The sequence below is a fragment of the Mustela lutreola genome, chromosome 14, assembly GCF_030435805.1.
Source record: "Mustela lutreola isolate mMusLut2 chromosome 14, mMusLut2.pri, whole genome shotgun sequence".
NCBI classification, from domain to species: domain Eukaryota; kingdom Metazoa; phylum Chordata; class Mammalia; order Carnivora; family Mustelidae; genus Mustela; species Mustela lutreola.
Window position 1 is genome coordinate 54,473,992 of NC_081303.1, and position 25,598 is coordinate 54,499,589.

A 25,598-nucleotide genomic window follows, 5' to 3' on the forward strand; every position below is an offset into this window, starting at 1 on the left:
AAAAGAAATCTCTCAAATGTATTCAAAATTATCAGACGTTTTAATGATTGAATTTTTAGAAGTCAGAGAGATTCAAAATTGTGCATTATAGGAAAAGAGTGGCAGTGAATTGTTGATGGATTTTTTAATAAACTTTTGATTCAGTATTTAGAATACATTTATTTTTATCAGACTTTACTGAGAAAGTAACCCAATATATCATTTTAATGAATTTGTGACTATAATTATAAATATATGCTATTTACTAACTGTAAATTTAATATATATGATGCAATATGAATGTAATATGGAAACTCAATTTTCAGTGTAATTTTATTTGGTTAATATAGTAACAACTAAATTGCTGAGATATCAACAGAACAAAGTGTTCCACTAGGCATTTTATTTTTCTTAGCTTTCAGTAGTTGGAATTTAAATGAGTAAAAAGTGAATTGTGAATCAATTTTTAATAAACTTCTCATTTAGATTTTTGAAAACTGAATTTACCTGAGTAAAGTAACAGAAAACCGGTATAATACAAAGACCTTTATGCTTTCCTCTTCTGATAGCAGTATACAAATATATGCATCAGGATATCTATACAGACAAAAACAGTCTGTGTTTCCCTTTGTGACCTACCGCTACCCATCCTTAACCACAGGATTGTCTCAGCAACCTAATCTACTCAGTTTACCTTTCCTCCACCACCAAGACTTTTATGTTGTGAGGCATCAAAAAAATCTACTCTATGGAACCAAGAATGCAAGATAAAAGCAACCTGGAAAGTGAATTTGGAAAGAACTCAAAGCCCCCTGAGGCAAGAGAACACCTATGAAATTTGTTTTTTGTTTTTTCTGTCGCCCACCCCCCACTTCTGGCATGATCTGGGAGAAAGAAGCAGCCACCAGGGTATCAGAGAAAGAAATATGACTAATTGTTAACAAATACGTAAAGGCTAAGTTTAAGCTGGAGTGAAATTTGAAATTCTCAGGAACCTGGACATCAGAGGTATCCATGGTCATTTGCCAGCTCTTTCCAAGAACTTCACTAATGCTCATGAGAAATACAGGAAGCAGAATAGAAGACCTAAGAGTGCCTGCCTCTGTCTTTCTACGATATAAAAACACAACATTCCCAACATTCCATTGGCCCTTCTTGCATATCAAGTAATAACAGTAAGCTACTGGGGGAAAGGCAGGAACACTCATGTGCCGTCATCCCAGAGAATAATCTACTGCCTCTTATGAAAGAGTAAAATCAAAAGCTTTCTGGTGGGGGAGCCTGGGGGGCTCAGTGGGTTAAAGCCTCTGTCTTCAATTCAGGTCATGATCCCAGGGTTCTGGTCTCTGCACAGCAGGAAGCCCGCCCCCGCCTTTCTCTCTGCCTGCCTTTCTGCCTACTTGTGATCTCTATCAAATAAATAAATAAGGTTAAAAAAAAAAAAAAGCTTCCTGGTGGTGTGTGGGGCAGGCAGCAGATCCAGGCAAAGGACCACTGCTGTTGGGCAAAGAGTAAAAATTAAAGTTATCTGTTACGGGGGTGGGGGGGAATATATATATATATATATAATATATTATATATAACATATTAATATATATATGCAAACATATCTGAGCAAAAGGATTTTGCTAAAAATAAAAAAGTTATGATGATTCAATTCAATAATAAGACCATCAACCTAATGAAAATTAGTGGTCAAAAATATTTGAACAGATACTTTAAAGAAGATACATGAGTGATAAATAGACCCGTGGAGTGATGCTCATCATCATTAGTCACTTAAAAAATGCAGTAAGAGGGGAGGAATCAAGATGGCGGAGAAGTAGCAGACTGAGACTGCTTCAGCTAGCCGGAGATCAGCTAGATAGCTTATCTAAAGATTGCAAACACCTGAAAATCCATCCGCAGATCGAAGAGAAGAAGAACAGCAATTCTGGAAACAGAAAAACAACCACTTTCTGAAAGGTAGGAGGGGCGGAGAAATGAATCCAAAGCGACTGGAAGATAGACCTCAGGGGGAGGAGCCGGCTCCGGGCAAGCGGCGGAGCAACCGCGCACAAAATCAGGACTTTTAAAAGTCTGTTCCGCTGAGGGACATCGCGCCAGAGGCTAAACTGGGGCGAAGCCCACACGGGGTCAGCGTGGCCTCAGGTCCCGCAGGGTCACAGAAGGATCGGGGGTGTCTGAGTGTCGCAGAGCTTGCGGGTATTGGAACGGGAAAGCCGGCTACAGAGACAGAGCCGACAGTAAGCTCACAGCTCGGTGTTACCTTGAACCGGTCGCAGGCTCGGTGAGCTCGGAGCGCGGTCGGAGGTCAGGCAGACGGGAGTAACTGGGCACTGATATCTGAGGGCGCACTGAGGAGTGGGGCCCTGGGCTCTCGGCACCTCCAGGCCGGAGACCAGGAGGCCGCCATTTGTATTCCTGTCCTCCGGAACTCTACGGAAAGCGCTCAGGGAACAAAAGCTCCTGAAAGCAAACCCGAGCGGATTACTCACCCCGGCCCCAGCCCCGGTAAGGGCGGTGCAATTCCGCCTGGGGCAAAGACACTTGAGAATCACTACACCAGGCCCCTCCCCCAGAAGATCAACAAAAAATCCAGCCGAGACCAAGTTCACCTACCAAGGAGTGCGGTTTCAATACCAAGGAGAGCAGCAGAATTCCAGAGGAGGAGAAAGCCAAGCACGGAACTCATGGCTTTTTCCCTGTGATTTTTTTTAGTCTTGCAGTTAATTTAATATTTTTCTTTTTCATTTTTTGTTTTTTTTTTTTTTCTCGCCTTCTGGTAAAAAAATTTTTTTTAACTGTTACCTTTTTCTTTTTTAAATATTTTTTACTAGTTTATCTAATATATATATTTTTTCGTTTTTACATTTTTCTTAGGTGTTTTCTTTTTAATTCTTTTCTTTTCTTTTTTCTTTTTTTTTTCTTTCTTCCTTTATGAACCTCTTTTTATCCCCTTTCTCCCCCCTCACGATTTTGGATCTCTTCTAATTTGGTTAAAGCATATTTTCCTGGGGTTGTTGCCACCCTTTTAGTATTTTACTTGCCCCTTCATTTACTCTTATCTGGACAAAATGACAAGACATAAAAATTCAACAAAAAAAAAAAGAACAAGAGGCAGTACCAAAGGCTAGGGACCTAATCAATACAGACATTGGTAATATGTCAGATCTAGAGTTCAGAATGACAATTCTCAAGGTTCTAGCCGGGCTCGAAAAAGGCATGGAAGATGTCAGAGAAACCCTCTCGAGAGATATAAAAGCCCTTTCTGGAGAAATAAAAGAACTAAAATCAACCAAGTTGAAATAAAAAAAGCTATTAATGAGGTGCAATCAAAAATGGAGGCTCTCACTGCTAGGATAAATGAGGCAGAAGAAAGAATTAGTGATATAGAAGACCAAATGACAGAGAATCAAGAAGCTGAGCAAAAGAGGGACAAACAGCTACTGGACCACAAGGGGAGAATTTGAGAGATAAATGACACCATAAGACGAAACAACATTAGAATAATTGGGATTCCAGAAGAAGAAGAAAGAGAGAGGGGAGCAGAAGGTATACTGGAGAGAATTATTGGAGAGTATTTCCCCAATATGGCAAAGGGAACGAGCATCAAAATTCAGGAGGTTCAGAGAACGCCCCTCAAAATCAATAAGAATAGGCCCACACCCCGTCACCTAATAGTAAAATTTACAAGTCTCAGTGACAAAGAGAAAATCCTGAAAGCAGCCCGGGAAAAGAAGTCTGTAACATACAATGGTAAAAATATTAGATTGGCAGCTGACTTATCCACAGAGACCTGGCAGGCCAGAAAGAGCTGGCATGATATTTTCAGAGCACTAAACGAGAAAAACATGCAGCGATGAATACTATATCCAGCTAGGCTAACATTGAAAATAGAAGGAGAGATTAAAAGCTTCCGGGACAAACAAAAACTGAAAGAATTTGCAAACACCAAACCAGCTCTATAGGAAATATTGAAAGGGGTCCTCTAAGCAAAGAGAGAGCCTACAAGTGGTAGATCAGAAAGGAACAGAGACCATATACAGTAACAGTCACCTTACAGGCAATACAATGGCACTAAATTCATATCTCTCAATAGTTACCCTGAACGTTAATGGGCTAAATGCCCCTGTCAAAAGACACAGGCTATCAGAATGGATAAAAAAACAAAACCCATCTATATGTTGCCTCCAAGAAACTCATTTTAAGCCCGAAGACACCTCCAGATTTAAAGTGAGGGGGTGGAAAAGAATTTACCATGCTAATGGACATCAGAAGAAAGCAGGAGTGGCAATCCTTATATCAGATCAATTAGATTTTAAGCCAAAGACTATAATAAGAGATGAGGAAAGACACTATATCATGCTCAAAGGGTCTGTCCAACAAGAAGATTTAACAATTTTAAATATCTATGCCCCCAACGTGGGAGCAGCCAACTATATAAACCAATTAATAACAAAATCAAAGAAACACATCAACAATAATACAATAATAGTAGGGGACTTTAACACTCCCCTCACTGAAATGGACAGATCATCCAAGCAAAAGATCAGCAAGGAAATAAAGGCCTTAAACGACACACTGGACCAGATGGACATCACAGATATATTCAGAACATTTCATCCCAAAGCAACAGAATACACATTCTTCTCTAGTGCACATGGAACATTCTCCAGAATAGATCACATCCTCGGTCCTAAATCAGGACTCAACCAGTATCAAAAGACTGGGATCATTCCCTGCATTTTTTCAGACCACAATGCTCTAAAGCTAGAACTCAACCACAAAAGGAAGTTTGGAAAGAACCCAAATACATGGAGACTAAACAGCATCCTTCTAAAGATTGAATGGGTCAACCGGGAAATTAAAGAAGAATTGAAAAAAATCATGGAAACAAATGATAATGAAAATACAACGGTTCAAAATCTGTGGGACACAACAAAGGCAGTCCTGAGAGGAAAATATATAGCGGTACAAGCCTTTCTCAAGAAACAAGAAAGGTCTCAGGTACACAACCTAACCCTACACCTAAAGGAGCTGGAGAAAGAACAAGAAAGAAACCCTAAGCCCAGCAGGAGAACAGAAATCATAAAGATCAGAGCAGAAATCAATGAAATAGAAACCAAAAAAAAATAGAACGAATCAACGAAAGTAGGAGCTGGTTCTTTGAAAGAATTAATAAAATTGATAAACCCCTGGCCCGACTTATCAAAAAGAAAAGAGAAAGGACCCAAATAAATAAAATCATGAATGAAAGAGGAGAGATCACAACTAACACCAAAGAAATACAAACTATTATAAGAACATACTATGAGCAACTCTGCGGCAATAAATTTGACAATCTGGAAGAAATGGATGCATTCCTAGAAACATATAAACTACCACAACTGAACCAGGAAGAAGTAGAAAGCCTGAACAGACCCATAACCAGTAAGGAGATTGAAACAGTCATTAAAAATCTCCAAACAGACAAAAGCCCAGGGCCAGACGGCTTCCCGGGGGAATTCTACCAAACATTTAAAGAAGAACTAATTCCTATTCTCCTAAAACTGTTCGAAAAAATAGAAATGGAAGGAAAACTTCCAAACTCATTTTATGAGGCCAGCATCACCTTGATCCCAAAACCAGACAATGTTCCCACCAAAAAAGAGAGCTATAGACCAATATCCTTGATGAACACAGATGCGAAAATACTCAACAAAATACTAGCCAATAGGATTCAACAGTACATTAAAAAGATTATTTACCACGACCAAGTGGGATTTATTCCAGGGCTGCAAGGTTGGTTCAACATCCGCAAATCAGTCAATGTGATACAACACATCAATAAAAGAAAGAACAAGAACCATATGATACTCTCAATAGATGCTGAAAAAGCATTTGACAAAGTACAGCATCCCTTCCTGATCAAAACTTTCAAAGTGTAGGGATAGAGGGCACGTACCTCAATATCATCAAAGCCATCTATGAAAAACCCACCGCAAATATCATTCTCAATGGAGAAAAACTGAAAGCTTTTCCGCTAAGGTCAGGAACACGGCAGGGATGTCCATTATCACGACTACTATTCAACATAGTACTAGAGGTCCTAGCCTCAGCAATCAGACAACAAAAGGAAATTAAAGGCATCCAAATCAGCAAAGAAGAAGTCAAATTATCACTCTTCGCAGATGATATGATACTATATGTGGAAAACCCAAAAGACTCCACTCCAAAACTGCTAGAACTTATACAGGAATTCAGTAAAGTGTCAGGATATAAAATCAATGCACAGAAATCAGTTGCATTTCTCTACACCAACAGCAAGACAGAAGAAAGAGAAATTAAGGAGTCAATCCCATTTACAATTGCATCCAAAACCATAAGATACCTAGGAATAAACCTAACCAAAGAGACACAGAATCTATACTCAGAAAACTATAAAGTACTCATGAAAGAAATTGAGGAAGACACAAAGAAATGGAAAAATGTTCCATGCTCCTGGATTGGAAGAATAAATATTGTGAAAATGTCTATGCTACCTAAAGCAATCTACACATTTAATGCAATTCCTATCAAAGTACCATCCATCTTTTTCAAAGAAATGGAACAAATAATGCTAAAATTTATATGGAACCAGAAAAGACCTCGAATAGCCAAAGGGATATTGAAAAAGAAAGCCAACGTTGGTGGCATCACAATTCCGGACTTCAAGATCTATCACAAAGCTGTCATCATCAAGACAGCATGGTACTGGCACAAAAACAGACACATAGATTAATGGAACAGAATAGAGAGCCCAGAAATAGACCCTCAACTCTATGGTCAACTCATCTTCGACAAAGCAGGAAAGAATGTCCAATAGAAAAAAGACAGCCTTTTCAATAAATGGTGCTGGGAAAATTGGACAGCCACATGCAGAAAAATGAAATTGGACCATTTCCTTACACCACACACAAAAATAGACTCAAAATGGATGAAGGACCTCAATGTGCGAAAGGAATCCATCAAAATCCTTGAGGAGAACACAGGCAGTAACCTGTTCGACCTCAGCCGCAGCAACATCTTCCTAGGAACAACGCCAAAGGCAAGGGAAGCAAGGGCAAAAATGAACTATTGGGATTTCATCAAGATCAAAAGCTTTTGCACAGCAAAGGAAACAGTTCACAAAATCAAAAGACAACTGACAGAATGGGAGAAGATATTTGCAAAGGACATATCAGATAAAGGACTAGTGTCCAGAATCTATAAAGAACTTAGCAAACTCAACACCCAAAGAACAAATAATCCAATCAAGAAATGGGCAGAGGACATGAACAGACATTTCTGCAAAGAAGACATCCAGATGGCCAACAGACACATGAAAAAGTGCTCCATATCACTCGGCATCAGGGAAATACACATCAAAACCACAATGAGATATCACCTCACACCAGTCAGAATGGCTAAAATGAACAAGTCAGGAAATGACAGATGCTGGCAAGGATGTGGAGAAAGGGGAACCCTCCTACACTTTGGTGGGAATGCAAGCTGGTGCAGCCACTCTGGAAAACAGCATGGAGGTTCCTCAAAATGTTGAAAATAGAACTGCCCTATGACCCAGCAATTGCACTATTGGGTATTTACCCTAAAGATACAAACGTAGTGATCCAAAGGGGCACGTGCACCCGAATGTTTATAGCAGCAATGTCCACAATCGCCAAACTATGGAAAGAACCTAGATGTCCATCAACAGATGAATGGATCAAGAAGAAGTGGTATATATACACAATGGAATACTATGCAGCCATCAAAAGAAATGAAATCTTGCCATTTGCGACAACATGGATGGAACTAGAGCGTATCATGCTTAGCAAAGTAAGTCAAGCAGAGAAAGACAACTATCATATGATCTCCCTGATATGAGGAAGTGGTGATGCAACATGGGGGCTTAAGTGGGTAGGAGAAGAATAAATGAAACAAGATGGGATTGGGAGGGAGACAAACCATAAGTGACTCTTAATCTCACAAAACAAACTGAGGGTTGCTGGGGGGAGGTGGTTTGGGAGAAGGGGGTGGGATTATGGACATTGGGGAGGGTATGTGCTTTGCTGAGTGCTGTGAAGTGTGTAAACCTGGTGATTCACAGACCTGTACCCCGGGGGATAAAAATATATGTTTATAAAAAATAAAAAATTAATTAAAAATTAAAAAAAAATGCAGTAAGATACATGATAAGCTCCCTAGAATATTTTTTTAATAAAAATTAATAATATCTATACAAGTATTTGGGCAAATGGAAATTCCATACTTTGCTAGAAGAAATTTAAAATGGCACTAACATTCGGAAAAATTTTACAATCTTATAAAAATAAACACCTATCATAGAATGTATAATTCCTTCCTAATATAGTTCTCTAAAAAGAAGAAAACTTACATCCCTCCAAAAGACCTATATAACAATGTCTTCATCTAATTGTAATTGCCCTAAACTGGAAACAGTATATATATCTATCAACTGATCACTGTATATCTATATCTATACTGCATATCTATACTGTAATACCTATTTGGCAATAAAAAAGAATTACTGAATATATTCAAATATCTTGATGAATAGCAAAAGCATTATGCTAAAAGGAAAAAGAAACAAAGAAATACCTACTTTATATTTCCATTTATAAATACATCATGGAAAAAGCAAATACTCTATACATTCCTCAGATTTCATTGAACTGTACAGTTAAAAGGGTAAAAATTGTGTTTTATGTAAATTATATCCCAAGCTCGATATCAAAAATTAGAAAAGAAGAAGTATCTGGGACCAGACCAGAGAATATCTGTCAGGCGTCCTGAATAACACACACAAAAATCTGAAAGTGTGAAGGCAAAGCATATTATGATGCTTCAGCTCATCCAGTGTGGCTGGAAAATGCCGTACAAAGCTAAGAACAGTGAAGGAACTCAAAACTGTGAGCAGAATGCAAGTAATGGTGGCCCTGATATGCCACATTAAGAAACGTAGGAACTCCCGTATTTGACAATGGAGTCATAACCAAAGAAGAAATATAAAATAATCTAAATTTTAGAAGAGTCACTTAGACTGAAGCATGGGAATAAATTTAGGAAAATAATACTAGATCATGAGGACCAGTGTAGTTAAGTGTTTGACTTCATCTTTGATGTGTGGCTTCTGACAATATGCAAGTCTCTCCTTTCTCTCTTGTCCTTTTCACACACATCTCGGCAGGCTAGTAAGAATATCCACATCTACTCCCTTGATACCAAGCAGAAGCATAAACCATACAAGCAAGCCTGCACTCCTGCAAGGAAACTTTGCCCCAGCCCTGCCCTCTAAGGACAATAAAATCGGGTCTCCTTTCCCTGTTCTCTGAAGCCAATCTACTTGGGAACCTGCCCTGCTCTCCTTAGAAAGCCCCATTACATGTTACAACATTTCATAGCCTTTTGACACATGTGTCATAGTTCAGTCTCTACATTCAAACCAAAGTTTGAATCACAGCAAAAGTTTGAGTTGGTGTTTGATTCTACCCTTCAAAAGGTGATCAAAAACTAGCTAAGAGACTGTTGTTGCGTTCCAAGTGACTACAATGAAAGAAGATGGGCTAATTAGAGGACAGGGTTAGAAATGCTAAAGAAGCAAAATAGAGAAAACTTCATGAGCCATGATAGAAAGAAACTTCTAAGAATGTCTTGGGCTGAGAACACCAAGTAGAATACAATTGTATTTCCAGGTACAATAACAAAGGAGAAGGAGCATGACAGTATTTAATTAAGTTTTGGACATTTTGAGTTTAAGGGGCCCATGGGATAGTTAAGGGGAAATATATAGGAGGTAACTGTATGTTAAGGTCTGAAACTAGTAAGTCTGACTGCTGCAGTAGCTCCCACCTCTCAGAGCCCATCTCCAGCCATTCCATTCTTAGCCTTTCCAACACCTTGGCTTGTTTCAGGGCCTTATAGCCATTTCCCACATGGTGTACCCAGGAATGCTAATCCTCATTCTGTAGTTTCTCATCTTCCACATCTCAGCTTAAATATATAATCTCCTAGGGACACTTTCTCTTATAACCTCTTTTTTTCTCTCTCTTCATCCTTTTCATTTCCTTTAAAATTTTTATCATAATTTCTAGTTACTTTATTTAACTTCAACATTGTAAGTTTCAGAATCATTGTCTGGTTTGGTTCCTGTGTATTCTCAGGGTCGACAGAATCCCTATAATTACTGGTAGGTTTTAGATAAATATCTGTTGACTGAATTAATGGAGACATGAAATATAATATTTTTTTCAAATTTTTTGTGAAATGAGATACAATGAGGACTAATTTGATTCTTTTAGATTAGGGGCCTTTTGATATTCAAAAGTTTTATACATCATAGTTATATATAGAAACTCAACTACTTGATTATTCTTTAATTATTAGTAAGTCCTGGCCTCATGGATATTTGTACAAATCCTTAAAGAACTCAGTGTCAAGTCTCTTTAAAATTTAAGTTCAAATCCTTGGGCTATAACTCTCAGCCCAGGGCTATATATAAATTTCTTGAAATCAGCCACTTGTAACCTTCTGAGACAAAAACCAACTGGGGAAGAATAATTCACACGTCTAACTAACAACAAGATGAATTTGCTCTCTTAAAAGCAATTACAGTTTGGCCATAAAATGGTCATTTTTGATGGTGCCTTTATTTTTTCATGTCTAATATTTCAAAATACATTTTCAACTAACAAAAATTCACTAATTATTTGTGATGCCTCATAACATTTTATGATACTTTCTTCTGGATACAAATCTAATCAGTACATATTCCTGAGATCTAAAGTAAGAAACTTTATTAAACACTTTCAAACTTATTCCTGAGCTAGTAGAACAGTGAGCCAAGTGAATTTCAAATGACATTAAAAATAATCACAGCAAAAGTCTTGAGCAAAGGAGATGACATAGTCAGCTTTAAATATGTATATTCTTACCACATGCTAATCACACTTGCAAAAGTTGTAGAATTGCTTATTTGGTATCATTACTTGCTTGAACTGCTTACTACACTCTTGAAGGTAATTAGTCCTTAGTAAGTACAACTTAAACATATTCTGCTTTAAAAACAAGTGAGATAGAAACCTTTATATCTATAATTAAAGTCTAAAGAGAAGTATCTTCATAATAGCTAAGAAACAGAGAGGTGGTGTTACTACTGTATTCCACAAATACACTGTTTTCATTTATAAATGAGTAACCCAAGAAGAAAGAGCATATTATAAGTAACAGTAAAAAAAAAATCATGTTAGACTTCAATGGCTCAAAAGAGGGTGAAGAAAGGTTAGAAAGTATTTAGGAGTTGCAAAACAAAAAGGTGAATAGTATATAGGTGAATAACAATAAATTATTTAGCTAGCAGTTTTCTTTGACAAATATAACTGGGTCTCAGCATCCTTATTGATTTACAGTGAATTCCTTAATAGTTTAAAACAAACAAATAAAAGCAAATGGAAGGAAGAATATAGTTCACACTTTTTAGAATGTATCAGTGAGTCAGAAACCTTTCCTAAAATGCCTCGGAGTCAAAGTTCTTAGTTATACTGAGTATTTATTCCTTCTTCATTGGCTCCTTAAATTTTGAAAAGATATACATGAATCTTAAGGAGTAACAAGAATTGAATACAATACTTGACTACTTATTTGGAAAAGTTTCCTTGTATTACTGTCATATTTTCCATCTTAAATCTATTTTTGTATGCTCTTACAACTTCCTCTGATAGCCAATAAATAAGGTAACGAGATTTTCTTTAAAATGCAATCCATTTAATTTGCTTACTTTCCTACACAGTTCCCTTATTTTTCTTTTCCAATTATTTACCATTCCCCCATCTTACTTTATTCAGCAATTTGAGTCTAATTATTGTTTGAAATAGATGAGTCAGGTGCAGTGTTCTCATTTACTCTATACTGAATATGCAAAGTCCTAGGCAGACTTGTAAATTATTTCTTTGTTCCCACAATGTTTCTTCTTCTTCTTCTTCTTTTTTTTTTTTTTAATTTCCTGATCTCATATCCTCTACTCTAGCTAATCTCCAGGAACATTTGTGCCCAATGCAGAAAACAATGACCTCCTACATCACAGCATCACTTATATATCTGATACCTTCATAAAAGTGTAAGTAAAAATGCCTAGTAGAAAAGAGTGATTTTACCAACACTAGTTACTTAATGAGGAAAAACAAAGGTGTTAAATATGTCCTTAATGATTAATTTTTAAGCCAATGTAAGAAAAGTAAGACAATGTAAGAAAAGTGGATGTGTTTTAGGCATGTAATATAATGATGAGAGAGGAGGTGAATATGGAGGCTCAGTGTTTATGAGGATCCTGAAAACATTACTGGTGCTCTACCCACCATCCATCTACCGATAAGATAACCCCCAACCCAGATTTGATTCTATATAACTAAGAGAGTAAGCCATGACCTTACAAACATCATTTCTGTGTCAGAGTTTCCGATATACTCTTCATGTAGTAAGCTAGTGAATATTATTTGTTCTGGTGGTGGTGTTGTTCTCTAAAAAAATAGATCTAATAAGACCAGATTTTGATAATACAAAAGAGATTTTAATAAAATGCCTGATAGAGTTGTAGCAACATCTTTGAAATGCTTCTCTCACTCTTGTCATAGAGCTTTAATCGTTGTTGTATGCTCTAAAATATCCAAGTGATAGAATATATGAGCCAGAATTCATGAGTAAACAAAGCTTCCTCCATCACCTATGTTATATATTACCATGTATAAATGTTAAGAATTCTCATGTTATCCTTGAAAGTTTCAACAAGTCTCTGGAAAAGATTAAACTCACATCAACAATAACAAACCCACTGCCAACATTTGCAGATTTTTTTTCAAAATCATTTAACATTATGCCAATTCAGTATGTCTGACTTCAGGCCTTTTTAAATAAATGGCATATTTTTCCATATAGTTTCCCAGAAGTAATTATATTTTTAAAAATACTTTATAATCAAGTGAAATATTTCATATTCTCTGGGATGTAATTAATTACTGTCTGGATGACATTAGCTCTTTGAACACTCCGGGGCATCATTTGTGAAATTACCATGACAATGCATCATTCCCATCTTAGTGACAGGAGAATATTAATGTGTTTCTGAATGTCCCTCACTAACCTGGCAAACCAATTACTTAGAAGCATGATCTAGAAATTTATATATATGACTTTAGCATCACCAAATGTACTCTTTCTGGAAATAACATCACTCAGATCAGAGTTGAAAGTTTAATTGTGAAATCTTGAGACATAAAGAGCAATCACTGGTACCTTTTCCAATTATCATCGGGAGGAGTCATAAAAAATGCCTTTTGACTTTATGAATATATACATGACCACCAAGTTTTACTAGCATCTGACATCTGCCCACATATGCCATTTTCTATATTTCTATTGTTTACACAGTATTTGCATAAGTTACAGAAACGTCCTTGCAAAACTAGACCATGTAATTTAAGAAAAGCTCTTGTGAATTTATTGTGGAATAGCATAATACACAGGTAAGCACCAAATTCTATTACCACACTTGTATCTTATTATCATAATTTTGTGGCAATGATGACTGCAAATTTTATTAATGGATGATATTTATGTCATATCATCACTTTTGTTAATGACACTGTTAGAGGGAAATGAATTCAGGTTTTTTTGAGACTGAACTGACAAGATTTTAAAATTATTTTTCATATGCAATAAAATAAGATGGTCCAAATGAAAATAATTAGAGTATATATTCTTAACTTTTAAGAAATATACTGAAAACTATGTACATTGGAGGAATGCCTAGTGCTATGGCAACCTCCACATATTAGAGATAATGACTTGACATACCTGGTTAATAATTTAATCAATTTATAGAAGCTTCCTGTCATTCAAGCTGAAAATAATTCAAATTCAATATTTCTGACCCTTAAATAAAAGTCTAAACAAAAGTAGATGCTAATGCTCTATGGTTGTCCACATATTTAAGGTCAACTATAGTTTAAGTAAGCATACAGAGAATAACCTTTAGAGCATGAATTAAGAATGAGACACTTAAACCAAGGCCTGGATTTTCCTCTGATATTCAAGTCATGGAAAATACCTACTCTTTTTAGGGTTTTCACAATTTTCAAATGAAATAACATATGAAAGCACTTGAGAAATGTTGAAAATGCAGCACAATGTAAGGCATTACTATTTACATTCTGTAATTAAAATATATTAAGTGAGCATCAAAATAATATATATGTATTCCAGAACCAAAATTCATTTGACACAGAATTGATGAAAAAATAAATCAGACACACTCATTGACACTTCTATCATTTTCCACATGTTCTAATGAAAAATACAATGATTCATATTTTAGGATACATAGACATAGGCTGCAATCACATTATTGCATTCCCTTGGATTGATTTATGTTCATATTTTCAAATGACAGAATCTAAATGCAGCTAATTAAACAGAAAGGAGTTCTGTTCTTTTTTTTTTTTAAGATTTTTTAATTTATTTATTTGACAGAGAGAGAGAGAGCATAAGCAGTCAGAGTAGCAGACAGAGAGAGAGGGAGTAACAGGCTCTCCACTGAGCAGGGACACCAATATGGGCCTCAATCAATCCCAGGACCCTGGGATCATGACCTGAACCAAAGATAGATTCTTAACTGACTGAGCTACCCAGGCACCCCAGCAGGAAAGTTATAAAAATATATTATGTAGCTTTAGGCATCTCCAAGAGGGTCTGACAGTTGGACTGGTATACAACCAGCTAAAAATACTAGCTAGCCTAATGTGCAAGCACAATGCAGAATTGTTGTATAAAACACCCCTGCTGTCAGGACCTAGGATACCTGGGCCTGAATAACAGAAATTCACCGAAGTTTCCTTGGAAAAATGGGATATAACAAGATGCTTTAGAAGATCAGGTTTTCCCTTGTGTAACTAAATCACATCGCTCACTTCCTTCACAATGTATGCTGAGCAAGCTCACATACAGGCTCTGATACACTCAGTCTACACAAAAGTCCAAATCCATGCTTTCCTTTGGCATTTATTGCCTCCTACTGAATGCCAGATACACTGTTAGGCATCGGTAATACCTTGTGAATAGCACAAAATCCTTGTCCTTGATAAGCTTACAACCTAAAGCACGGCAACATGTAGTAACTAAAAGTTAAATAAAAACCATCACACGTGGGTAAAGCGCAAAGGACGTAGAAAAGATCAGCAAAACCAAAGGTACGTCTGCATGTGTGCAAACATATCTGCAATACTTAGTACTTTACTAAAATTATTGAGTCTAAAAAAACACAAGCAGGTATACTTTTAATATTGACAGTAACCTACTGTCATCACAGACATTTTATATATGTGTGCATATAATAGGCCTATAGATACAATGAGGAATATTTCAAGAGGTTTAATTATAAATTTAATTGAACTGTTCAATACAATTCATGCTTTATATGACATTTTAAAAACATAACAAAGCTTTTCTTAAGTACAACTCACTTAAGTTTGTCCAACATATTTATTTTTTAAAGATGGAATGTTATGATTCTAAATGTGAAATGTTTAAAGCAAGATCACCAGTGAGCAAATAAGAGTGAGCTCTAAAAGAAAAAATAACTTATCAATTACTTTATAAACTCTTGATCTCACCATGTGATAGTATTTTTCCATTAAGAGAGACACAAATTGTTGACACAATGAACCACGAATTTTGCAAAGATACAAAAAGGATCTTCATGTAAGGCTGTCAGTATGGTTTTTGCAAGCTATCAAATCTAGAGTATTTGTAGTGAGTGTAAAGAACTGACTTTGTAAAAAGTTAAAGAGTACTGGAGGAGGAACGGGAGGAGGAAGAAAAGTGGGGGGGGGGGCAGCATCTAAATTCCAAAATTATGAGAAATGGATTTTTTGTTAACTTTGCCTTCCTCTTTTGCTTTCCATCTAGGCATATTTTAATGGTTCTCCTCTACGTAGAAAAGTCTCCAGGACACAAACATGTTGTAACAAGCTGAATAAAACTTTCAATTCATTCTTTGCTCTAATACCCAGTGCAGTTAGATGAAATATCTATTATATCTCCTGAAGAAAAAAAAAAATTGATATTCAGTGATTTGTGAAGTGAGACTTAAAACTTCTTTTAAAAGTTGATTGTTTTCCCCTGTATTTTTCCCTGATACACAAGTCTGAAATTTTTTGTCTTTTCTGAAAAAGCCAGATTTATAGGCTCATTTAAAATTTCCCTGGACTTTAATCATTCTCTATTTTTGGCAAAACTGCCCCTCCATTTCCCCCTGTAAAGCTGGCTGTGAATGCTGCAGTTCACATGTCAGTTAAACATAGTATGTTTTCAAAGGCCATGAATGGTCTTTGCTGCTTAAATCCCTAGTGGGTCAAAAAAAAAAAAAAAAAAGCCTATGAAAACATACCTCTATGTTTAATAGAACAACTCAGGCACTGAAAATCTTTAATTTGTTAGAAAGGTATATCCGTAACCAAACACATTAGTTATGAATTTAGTTCCTACTCACAGTTCTTCAATAATATAGTTCTTCACTCTTGGATAAATAACATATAAATGTCTTCAAGGCTGCACACCCAAGTGACATGTTAGAAAATATTCAATCCCACCCTTAAAGTACCATCTTTGTGTAAAGTTGTTGTTCTTTTTTAATTTCAAGTAAGTAGGACAAATAAAATCCAATTTTTCATTTTTTAAAATTGGAATTCAATTTTATTAAGGAATCTGAATAGACTAACATTTTGTCTATTGTCCTCCACTCAACTTCTTAAATATTCAGAAGTTGCCTTGATCATTATTACTTGGTTCCTTTTCTCCACCATGCCTACTATGATATGGTTTTCTCTATAAAAATGGAAAGAATCAGAGTGGTGACAACACTATGTAGTATAAGAAGGACTGACCCTACCAGAGATTTTTTTTTCTTCCCAAAGAGTTTTCCTTTTCTTTCCTTCTGATTTTCTTTCTCTAGAACTAAAATCTCTTAAAACAACTCTTTCAAATTGCATAAGAAATGTGTTTTTGATTCCAGAGAGCTAAATCTAACTTGAAATAAGATACGGAAGACCTCATTAATTTCCTTATGGCTGTTGAACTATATTTCAGGAACTATTTATTTCCTAGAAATAAAAAAATATAAAAAAGTAATTGTCTCAATATCAAACTTAGACAAGTTTCTTCAAATTAATAAAATGTTTACTTTAAAAGCCATGAGTGACCTGGTTCCAAGCAAATGAGATTCGTTGCCCAGAGAACAAGTGAGTTACTCAGGATTAAAACAAGTAGAGAAATTTACAGGGGTCATTCTGGCAGATCAAAATCTCTACTCTTGAATCCAATTCCAGCAGGTAATAATTACTCCCACTGCTTCCAATTCTGCCTTTTAAATACTTTTAAATAGAAAGTTATTTAATAAAGGGTATAACCTAAGTATAAGTCTATTAAATGAACAGGGAATCCAGGCTCTAGCCAAATTTGTTTCTCCTTCTGAACTGAACATACTAAAAAATGTAAATTGATATCCCTTTTCTCCAGACACCCTAATCCTCAAAAAACACACAGTAGGTGTTTGATAATATATAAACTATAAACATTTGAGTCTTACTGACATTGAGTCAAGTCTCTAGATAGAAGACCAAAAATGGTTCTGAAGAGTCCAGAATAAAGGAACATTTCCAGCAGAGACTTGAAAAATAATAATTCCTTTGTAACCACTGAACATGCATGTATTTACTTGACAGTGATGTGCGACAATCACCAGGAATACAAAGATCAAAGGCCCAGTCTGTGAACTCAAAGAAATCACTATCTCTTGAAGGAGATAGACAAGTATCCAATAATTATACTGAAGTATAGTACTATAAAGAATGTAATCACAGGGTATAAAAATGATACAGAAAATATTTCTTTAGTCTTAATGAATGTCCCTGCTTATATACACTTTTTCTTTCAGCAATCTGATAGTGAATTATCTGAACTTCACTCTTTGAGTCATAATTATTTCTTCTTTTTTAAAGATTTTATTTATTTATTTGACAGAGAAAGAGAGAATGATAAGGATAGCACAATCAGGGAGAGCAGCAGGCAGAGGAAAAAGGAAAAAAGTCAGGCTCCCTGATGAGCAGAGAGCCTGATGTAAGGCTCAATCCCAGGACCCTGGGATCATGACTTAAGCACAGAAGGCAGACACTTAACTGACTGTGTTCTATAATAACCATTTTCTAACTCTCTCTCTAATAATTAAATAACTCCTTAGAAAAGCGTGGGAGGGTGCTGGTTAGTGCACCTGGGTGGCTTAGTTGTTTGAGGACTCTTGATTTCAGCTCAGGTCATGATCTCAGAGTTATGGGACTGGGTTCTCACAACAGGCTCTGTACCTAGCAGGAAATCTGTATTTCTCTCCTCCTCCCTCTCCCTTTGCTCCTTTCCCAGAACATGTATGTATGCAGGCTCTCCCTCTCTCAAATAAGTAAATAAAACATTTCAGGGCGTGGGGGGAAATAACCATTACCTACCAGAAATGAAAATCTCATCTAGCCCTGCTTTCCTGCTCTGACCAGCATGGATCTGATGGCATGACATCATGACAGGCTCTCTCTGCTTGAGAATTCTTTTTTTTTTTTTTTTTTTTTTTTAATTGCCTTGGAAAATGGCATCAGCCAAACCATAAACTCGAGGGAAGCAGGATGATGGGTCAGGACAAAAGAAGGTCTACATGGGGCAATCCAGCTTAACTGGGTTGGATCTTTAGATTATAAAAGAGGACAGAGTAATCTAAAGTCAATGAAGTTGGAAACAGTTACCTAAAAGGAGGGTAAAGTTTGCCAGGATAAAATTTTACTTAGTTTAAAATTTGTCCCCATTCTGTGCCATTATTTATCTTTGTCAATACGTTAATATGTTTTAAATGTGAGACTGTTTATAAAAAATCCTCACTTACCTGTGGTATATTTTGAGAACAGGAGAAAATGTACAGCCTGAATTTCTCTCAAATAACAGACTGTTGCTAGAACTTCACACTAAAAATTACTATTAAATTCAAAATATGTTATCTGACATAATATACTATCAATTATTATCTCTATTAGAGTAATTATTAAGTTGCCTCAAATGGTCATAACAGAGTGGGGAAAAGAGTCAACACATGGAGAAAGTCCCTCACAGAGATCTGAGACTGAGAGAGACAAAAAGGATTGTGGGAGAACTGGAGTTCAAGCATTTGAAGACTGTAAGTTCTGGAAGTGTACAAAAACAGAGAGAGGGAAAGTATTTTTTTTTTTTTTTTGCCACAAAATAATGAGACATTCAATTTCTACATACTATCACGTCATTAGAGGTTTGGGGTAAAAGCCACATCATGAAGTACTTAGAACTATGATTTTGCAAAAAGTGAACAGACCTCACTAATTAACATCTAGTCTTTTCTCCATGACTGATTCCTTTACTTGCCTGTGCCACTGCTAGGAAGCAATCCCAAGAAAATAATCTTCTGGCCTCCAATATAATTTTGAAGATGAGGATCAGAGCCCAGAATCTTTTCAGTTTTATTTAAACTAGTTTTCAGCTCTTAATTATAAATGCTTATTGTTCTTCCATCACTCTTCCTATTAAAATACAACTTAGATTCCAAGTTCAATATACTTTTAATGTATAAAAATATCTGTATAAGAATGATCAGTTTGGAAAATGGCACAGTAGGACCCTAAGCTCACCTCATTCCACAGACACAATTAGGTAACACTCACATCTGTGTAAACAACCAGAAAATAACCCAAACACTGGCAGAACAAACTCTACAACTAAAGGTAGGGAAGAGGCCACATGGAAGAAGATAGGAAGGGTGAAGACACGCTCTGGGAGTAAGGCAATCCTCAAATGTCCATGGTGGGGAAGAAGATGGTGGGAGATGAGAAGAATGGAAAACAGACTTTCCCACTGAGGAGTCCACACTTTAAGAGGATGAATTCCCATAATATTTGCCTTTGAAGGAACAAATTTTGTGAGTTCTTAAAATCGGCTGGACTTAAAGCCTGGAGTTTTAAAAATTGTTGGTCTTAGCTATGGGAGCGCCAGAGGGTTTTATGAAGCCCTTAAGAAACAGCAGGACAAATGAACCATGCAGGTACAGCTTAAAACCAGCAGTTTGAAAAACAGCAGGGGCAGACCACAGGGACAATGATTTGCCATCTCAGAGTATGTTACAAAGAGACAGAGATCACAGGGAGAACCATCCAGAAACAAAAGAGTTGGCAGGCCACATTTCCCTCCCCTACCCCCATCATAAGCAGTGGCCACCTGTGGGAATAAGCCTAGTACCCGCACTCCTTGCCTAACTTACTTGCACCAAGCTGCCTATTGCATTCCTCTACCTTTGGCAGGTCTGTCTTTCCCAGTCACACTCCCCTCAGTCCAGGTGCTACAGACCCTTCCCCCGAGAAAAGTAACACAAACCCTGCCAACACCACACCTCCTGACCCACACATTTTGTGGGACCTTAGTTCTAAGGCAGCAGAAGCAAGTCTCATTTCACAAGCAGACCACTGTACACTTTGTTAAAACATACCCATCCCTGCTGGAGACCAAACACTGCCCACGACAGGCAAAGAGTGTCTCTGCAGACAACTGGACTGAAGGAAAAAGAGGGAAAACTCAACAGCAGAGCACATGTAGTAACACACATAGGAGACACTCCCTAAAGAACCAGACCATGGGGAAAGAGAGATACTGCACTGTAGAGCTCTAAAGGACCTCTTTTTCATTAGGCTATTACGGTTAAGAGCAAGAAAAGTAGCTGACCTTCCTAACACACACAAACGCATATATAAAGTCAGACAAAATGAGGAGAAATATCTCCCAAATGAAAGAACAAAACCAAACCACAGCAAGAAATCAAAGTGAAAAGGATATAAGTAATATGCCTGATTGAGAATTTGAAATGATCAAAAAGATATTCACTGGATTTGAGAAAAGAGTAGAAGACATCAGTGAGACTCTTAATACAGAGATGAAAAAAGAACCAATCAAAGATCAAGAACACAATACAAGAAATTAAAAATACACTTGATAAAATAAATAACAGGGTAGATGAAGCAGAAGCATGAATTAATGACATGGAAGACAGAGTAATAAAAAGTAATCAAGCTGAACAAAGAAGAGAAAAGAATATTATGCAAATTGAGAATAGTCTTGGTGACTCTAACAAGCATAAGATCCACATTAAAGGAATCTCAGAAAACAGACATAAGGAGGCAGAAAATTTTATTTGAAGATATGACAGCTGAAAACTTTCCTAATCTGCAGAAGGTACAGATACCCAGATCCAGTAGGCACAGAGAGCCCCCCAAAGATTCAACCCAAGAAGGTCCAAACCAAAGCACATAGTAATTAAAATGGCAAAAAGCAGTGATAAAGAAAAAATGTTTAAAGCAGCAAAAGTAAAGACAGTTACATACAAGGGAAAAATCCATAAGATTATCAAGGAATTTTTCAGCAGAAATTTCACAGACCAGAAGAGAATATGATATATTCAAAATGCTGAAAGGGAAAAATCTACAGGCAAGAATACTCTATCCAGCAAGGCTATCATTCAAAATAAGAGAGAGAAAGAATTTCTCAGACAAACAAAAACTAAAAAAGTTCATAACCATGCCATACATATTAAAGGGGATTCTCTGAATGGAAAGAAAAGACCATAAGGGACAGTATTAAAGGGGGGGGGGGGACAACACCAAGACAGTAAAAATAAATACTTCTATAAAAATCAAAGTCCTCCAAAACAAAAAAGATGAAAATATGACATCATGTACCTAAAACATGGGCAGGAAAGGAGTAAAGAATGGGTTTTAAATTTAAACAACCATCAACTTAATATAGACTGCTATATACAGAAGATGTTATATACAAACCTAATAACAGAAATCAAAAACCAGTAATAGACATTCAAACAATAAAGAGAAAGAAAACCCAGCTATATCACTAAAAGAAAGCCAATAAACCATGAAAGAGAGAAAGAGAAGAAAGGATCAGAGAAAACCTATAGAAATTACCAAAAAACAAGTAACAAAATATCAATAAGTACATATAGATCAATAATTACCCTGAATAGGGGTGCCTGGGTGGCTCAGTGGGTTAAGGCCTCTGCTTTTGGCTCAGGTCATGATCCCAGGGTCCTGGGATCGAGCCCCGCATCAGGCTCTCTGCTCGGCAGGGAGCCTGCTTCCTCCTCTCTCTCTCTGCCTGCCTCTCTGCCTACTTGTGATCTCTGTCTGTCAAATAAATAAATCTTTAAAAAAAAAATAAAAATAAATAATTACCCTGTATATAAATGGACCCAATGTTCCAGTCAAAAGACAAAGAGGGGCAGAATGGATAAAAAAAAGTATGACTCATCTACATGCTATTTAGACCTAAAGAAACATACAAATTAAAAGTGAGAGGATGGAGAAATATCTATCATGAAAATGGACATCAAAAAAAGCTGGGCTAGCCATACTTATACCCAACAAAATAGGTTTTAAAACAAAGGTTATAACAAAACAGGGGAAAGGACATAACCAGAAAGGATAAAAGAACACCATGTAATAATAAAGGGGGCATCCAACAAGATATAACAATTATAAATATTTATGCACCCAACATGGGCACACCCAAATATCTAAAACAGTTAATAACAATCATAAAAGATCTAAGAGTAATACATTAAAGTAGGGAACTTTAATACCCCAGTTACACTGACGGACAGATTATCCAAACAGAAAGTCAACAAGGAAACAATCGCTTTGAATTCCACACTGGACTTGATGGATTTAACAGATACATTCAGAACATTCCATTCTAAAACAGCAGACTTTACATTCTTTTCAAGTACATATGGAACATTCTCCAGAACAGATCACATATTATTAGGTCCCAAAAAAGTCTCAACAAATTCAAAAAATCAAAGTTATACCATATATCTTTTCTGACCACAACACGATGAAACTAGAAAGGAAACACAAGAAAAACAAACAGTCTTAAAATTTGTATAGAAAAGACCTTGAACAGCCAAAGCAAACCTACAAAGAAAAACAAAACTGGAGGTATCACAATTCCAGATTTCAAGTTACATTACAAAGCAGTAGTAAGTTAAACACTATGGTATTGGCATAAAAGTAGGCACATATATGAATAGAACAGAATATCCAGAAATAAATCCACACTTATATGGTAGATTAATCTTTGACAAAAGAGGGAAAACACCCAATGGGAAAAAAATCTCTTCAACAAATGCTGTTAGAAAACCTGCACAGCTACGTGCAAAAAAAACCTGGACTACTTTTATACACCATAGACAAAAATAAACTCAGAATGAATTAAAGGCCTAAATATCAGATCTAAAACCATAAAAATCCTACAAAGGAACTCAGGCTGTAATGTCCCTGACATTGTCCATGGTAGCATTTCTCTAGGTATGTCTCCTGAGGCAAGGGAGAAAAAAAGCAAAAATAAACTATTGGGACTACATCAAAATAAAGAGTACAGCAAAGGAATTAATCAACAAAACTAAAAGACAATCTATGGAATGGGAGAAGACATTTGCAAATGACATATCCAAAAAGGGTTCATATCCAAAATATATAAAGAACTTAACAAACTGAGGGCTTTGGAGGGGAGGAGGTGGAGGGGTTGAGTGAGTCCAGTGGTGGATATTAAGGAGGGCACGTGCTGCTTGGAGCACTGGGTGTGGTGCTTAAACAATGAATTTTGGATCACTGAAAAAAATTAAATTAAATTAAGAAAAAAGAACTTACACAACAACACTCAAAAAACAAATAAGCTAATTTAAAAATGGGCAGAAAACATGAGGACATGTATCTCCTCCAGATAACAGGGCCAACAAACACATGGAAAGATACTCAACATTATTCAACATCAGGGAAATGCAACTCAACAGCAATGAGATACCACCTCATACCTGTCAGAATGGCTAAAATACAAAACACAAGAAAAAACAAATGTTGGTAAAGATGTGGAAAAAAAGAAACCTTCTTGCACTGTTAGTGAAAATGCAAACTGTGTGCAGCCACTGTGGAAAACAATATGAAAGGTCCTGAAAAAATTAAAAACAGAACTATCATACAAATCCAAGAATAACACTACCAGGTATTAACTCAAAAAATATATAAACATGATTCTGAAGAGATGTATGCACCCCTATGTTTATTGCAGCATTATTTATGATAGCCAAACTATGAAAATTGCCCAACTGTCCATTAATAAATTAATGAATAAAGAGGTGAGATACACACACAAATATAAAATTGAATATTCCTCAGCAATAAAAAGAATGAAATATTGGCACCTGCAACAACATACAGCTAGAGAATATCATGCTAAGTGAAATAAGTCAGTTAGAGAAAGACAAATACCACATAATTTCACTCAGATGTGGAATTTAAGAAAAACAAAAGGGGGAAAGAAAGAGAAGGAGAGAGAGGCAAATCATGAAACAGACTCACAACAACAGAGAACAAACTGATGATCACCAGAGGGGAGAGGAGCGAGGAGATGAGAGAAATAAGGGATAGGGATTAAAGAATATACTTATCATGATGAAAAAATAGATACAGTAAAATGATAAAGGAAAAAGAATGATCAATTTACTGTTTCAAATTTAATGTTAGCTTCTATGGTAATGTCAGTGATTCGCTATGCAAAGTGCTACTAAGTGTGAGTTTGTTACAAATATTCCCTAAGAGACAGAAGAAGACAAATAAAACTCTTCAAGCTAAGAATCACCTGGAAAAGGCTTCTGCTTCCTGACCATCAGCAGATACAAGTACTTCCCCCTCACCAGTTTGTAAAAAAAAAAAAAAAAATTCCATGTCATTGGTTTCAGAATGTTTTAAATATTAAAAGAATAAAATCAAGAAAATAAGTAATTTGATGCAAATGCAGCCTTAAAATCTCTATAGGAACTGAACTCAAAAATCAAGATATGAAATCATTTAGGGGATATTTTGGCAAGGGTAAACCTTCAGGACCACAATTCTCTGACAGAAAGAAGCACCAATTTCAATTTGCAAAAAGCCACTCAGGTGTGAAATGTATCTTTCTCCCAGAAGCCTCCATTTCAACGATGCAAAACTGAGTCAGTATCAGGCGTCTTGCATCCCTCAAGTAAAACAATAAAATGTGTGCATGTTCTCTATTTTAAATGTACCCAGCCATGACTACATTAATTGTGAAGCTTCGGTGACTTTATTTTTTGCTTTGAATATTTTCAGGTGTTTTTATTTGGCAGTTTCTTATTACTGATATACTTAAACATAAATCAATGAGAAATGCTACTTTCAGAGAGAAAATGGCCTGAATATCCCACATATTTACTCAGCAGCCAGTTGACAGGTCTAGTAATTTCATCGGTATTTACTGTATACTCTTCTGTAAGAGACAAAATAAATTTGTTTTCCTCATTCACTATAATTTAGTTTCATAAGAATGCCATCTGATGAAATAATTCAAAACAGTTTATGGCAAAAAGTACAAAGGAAAGTAAACCTTTCCTGACTTGAGCATATTAACTCTCA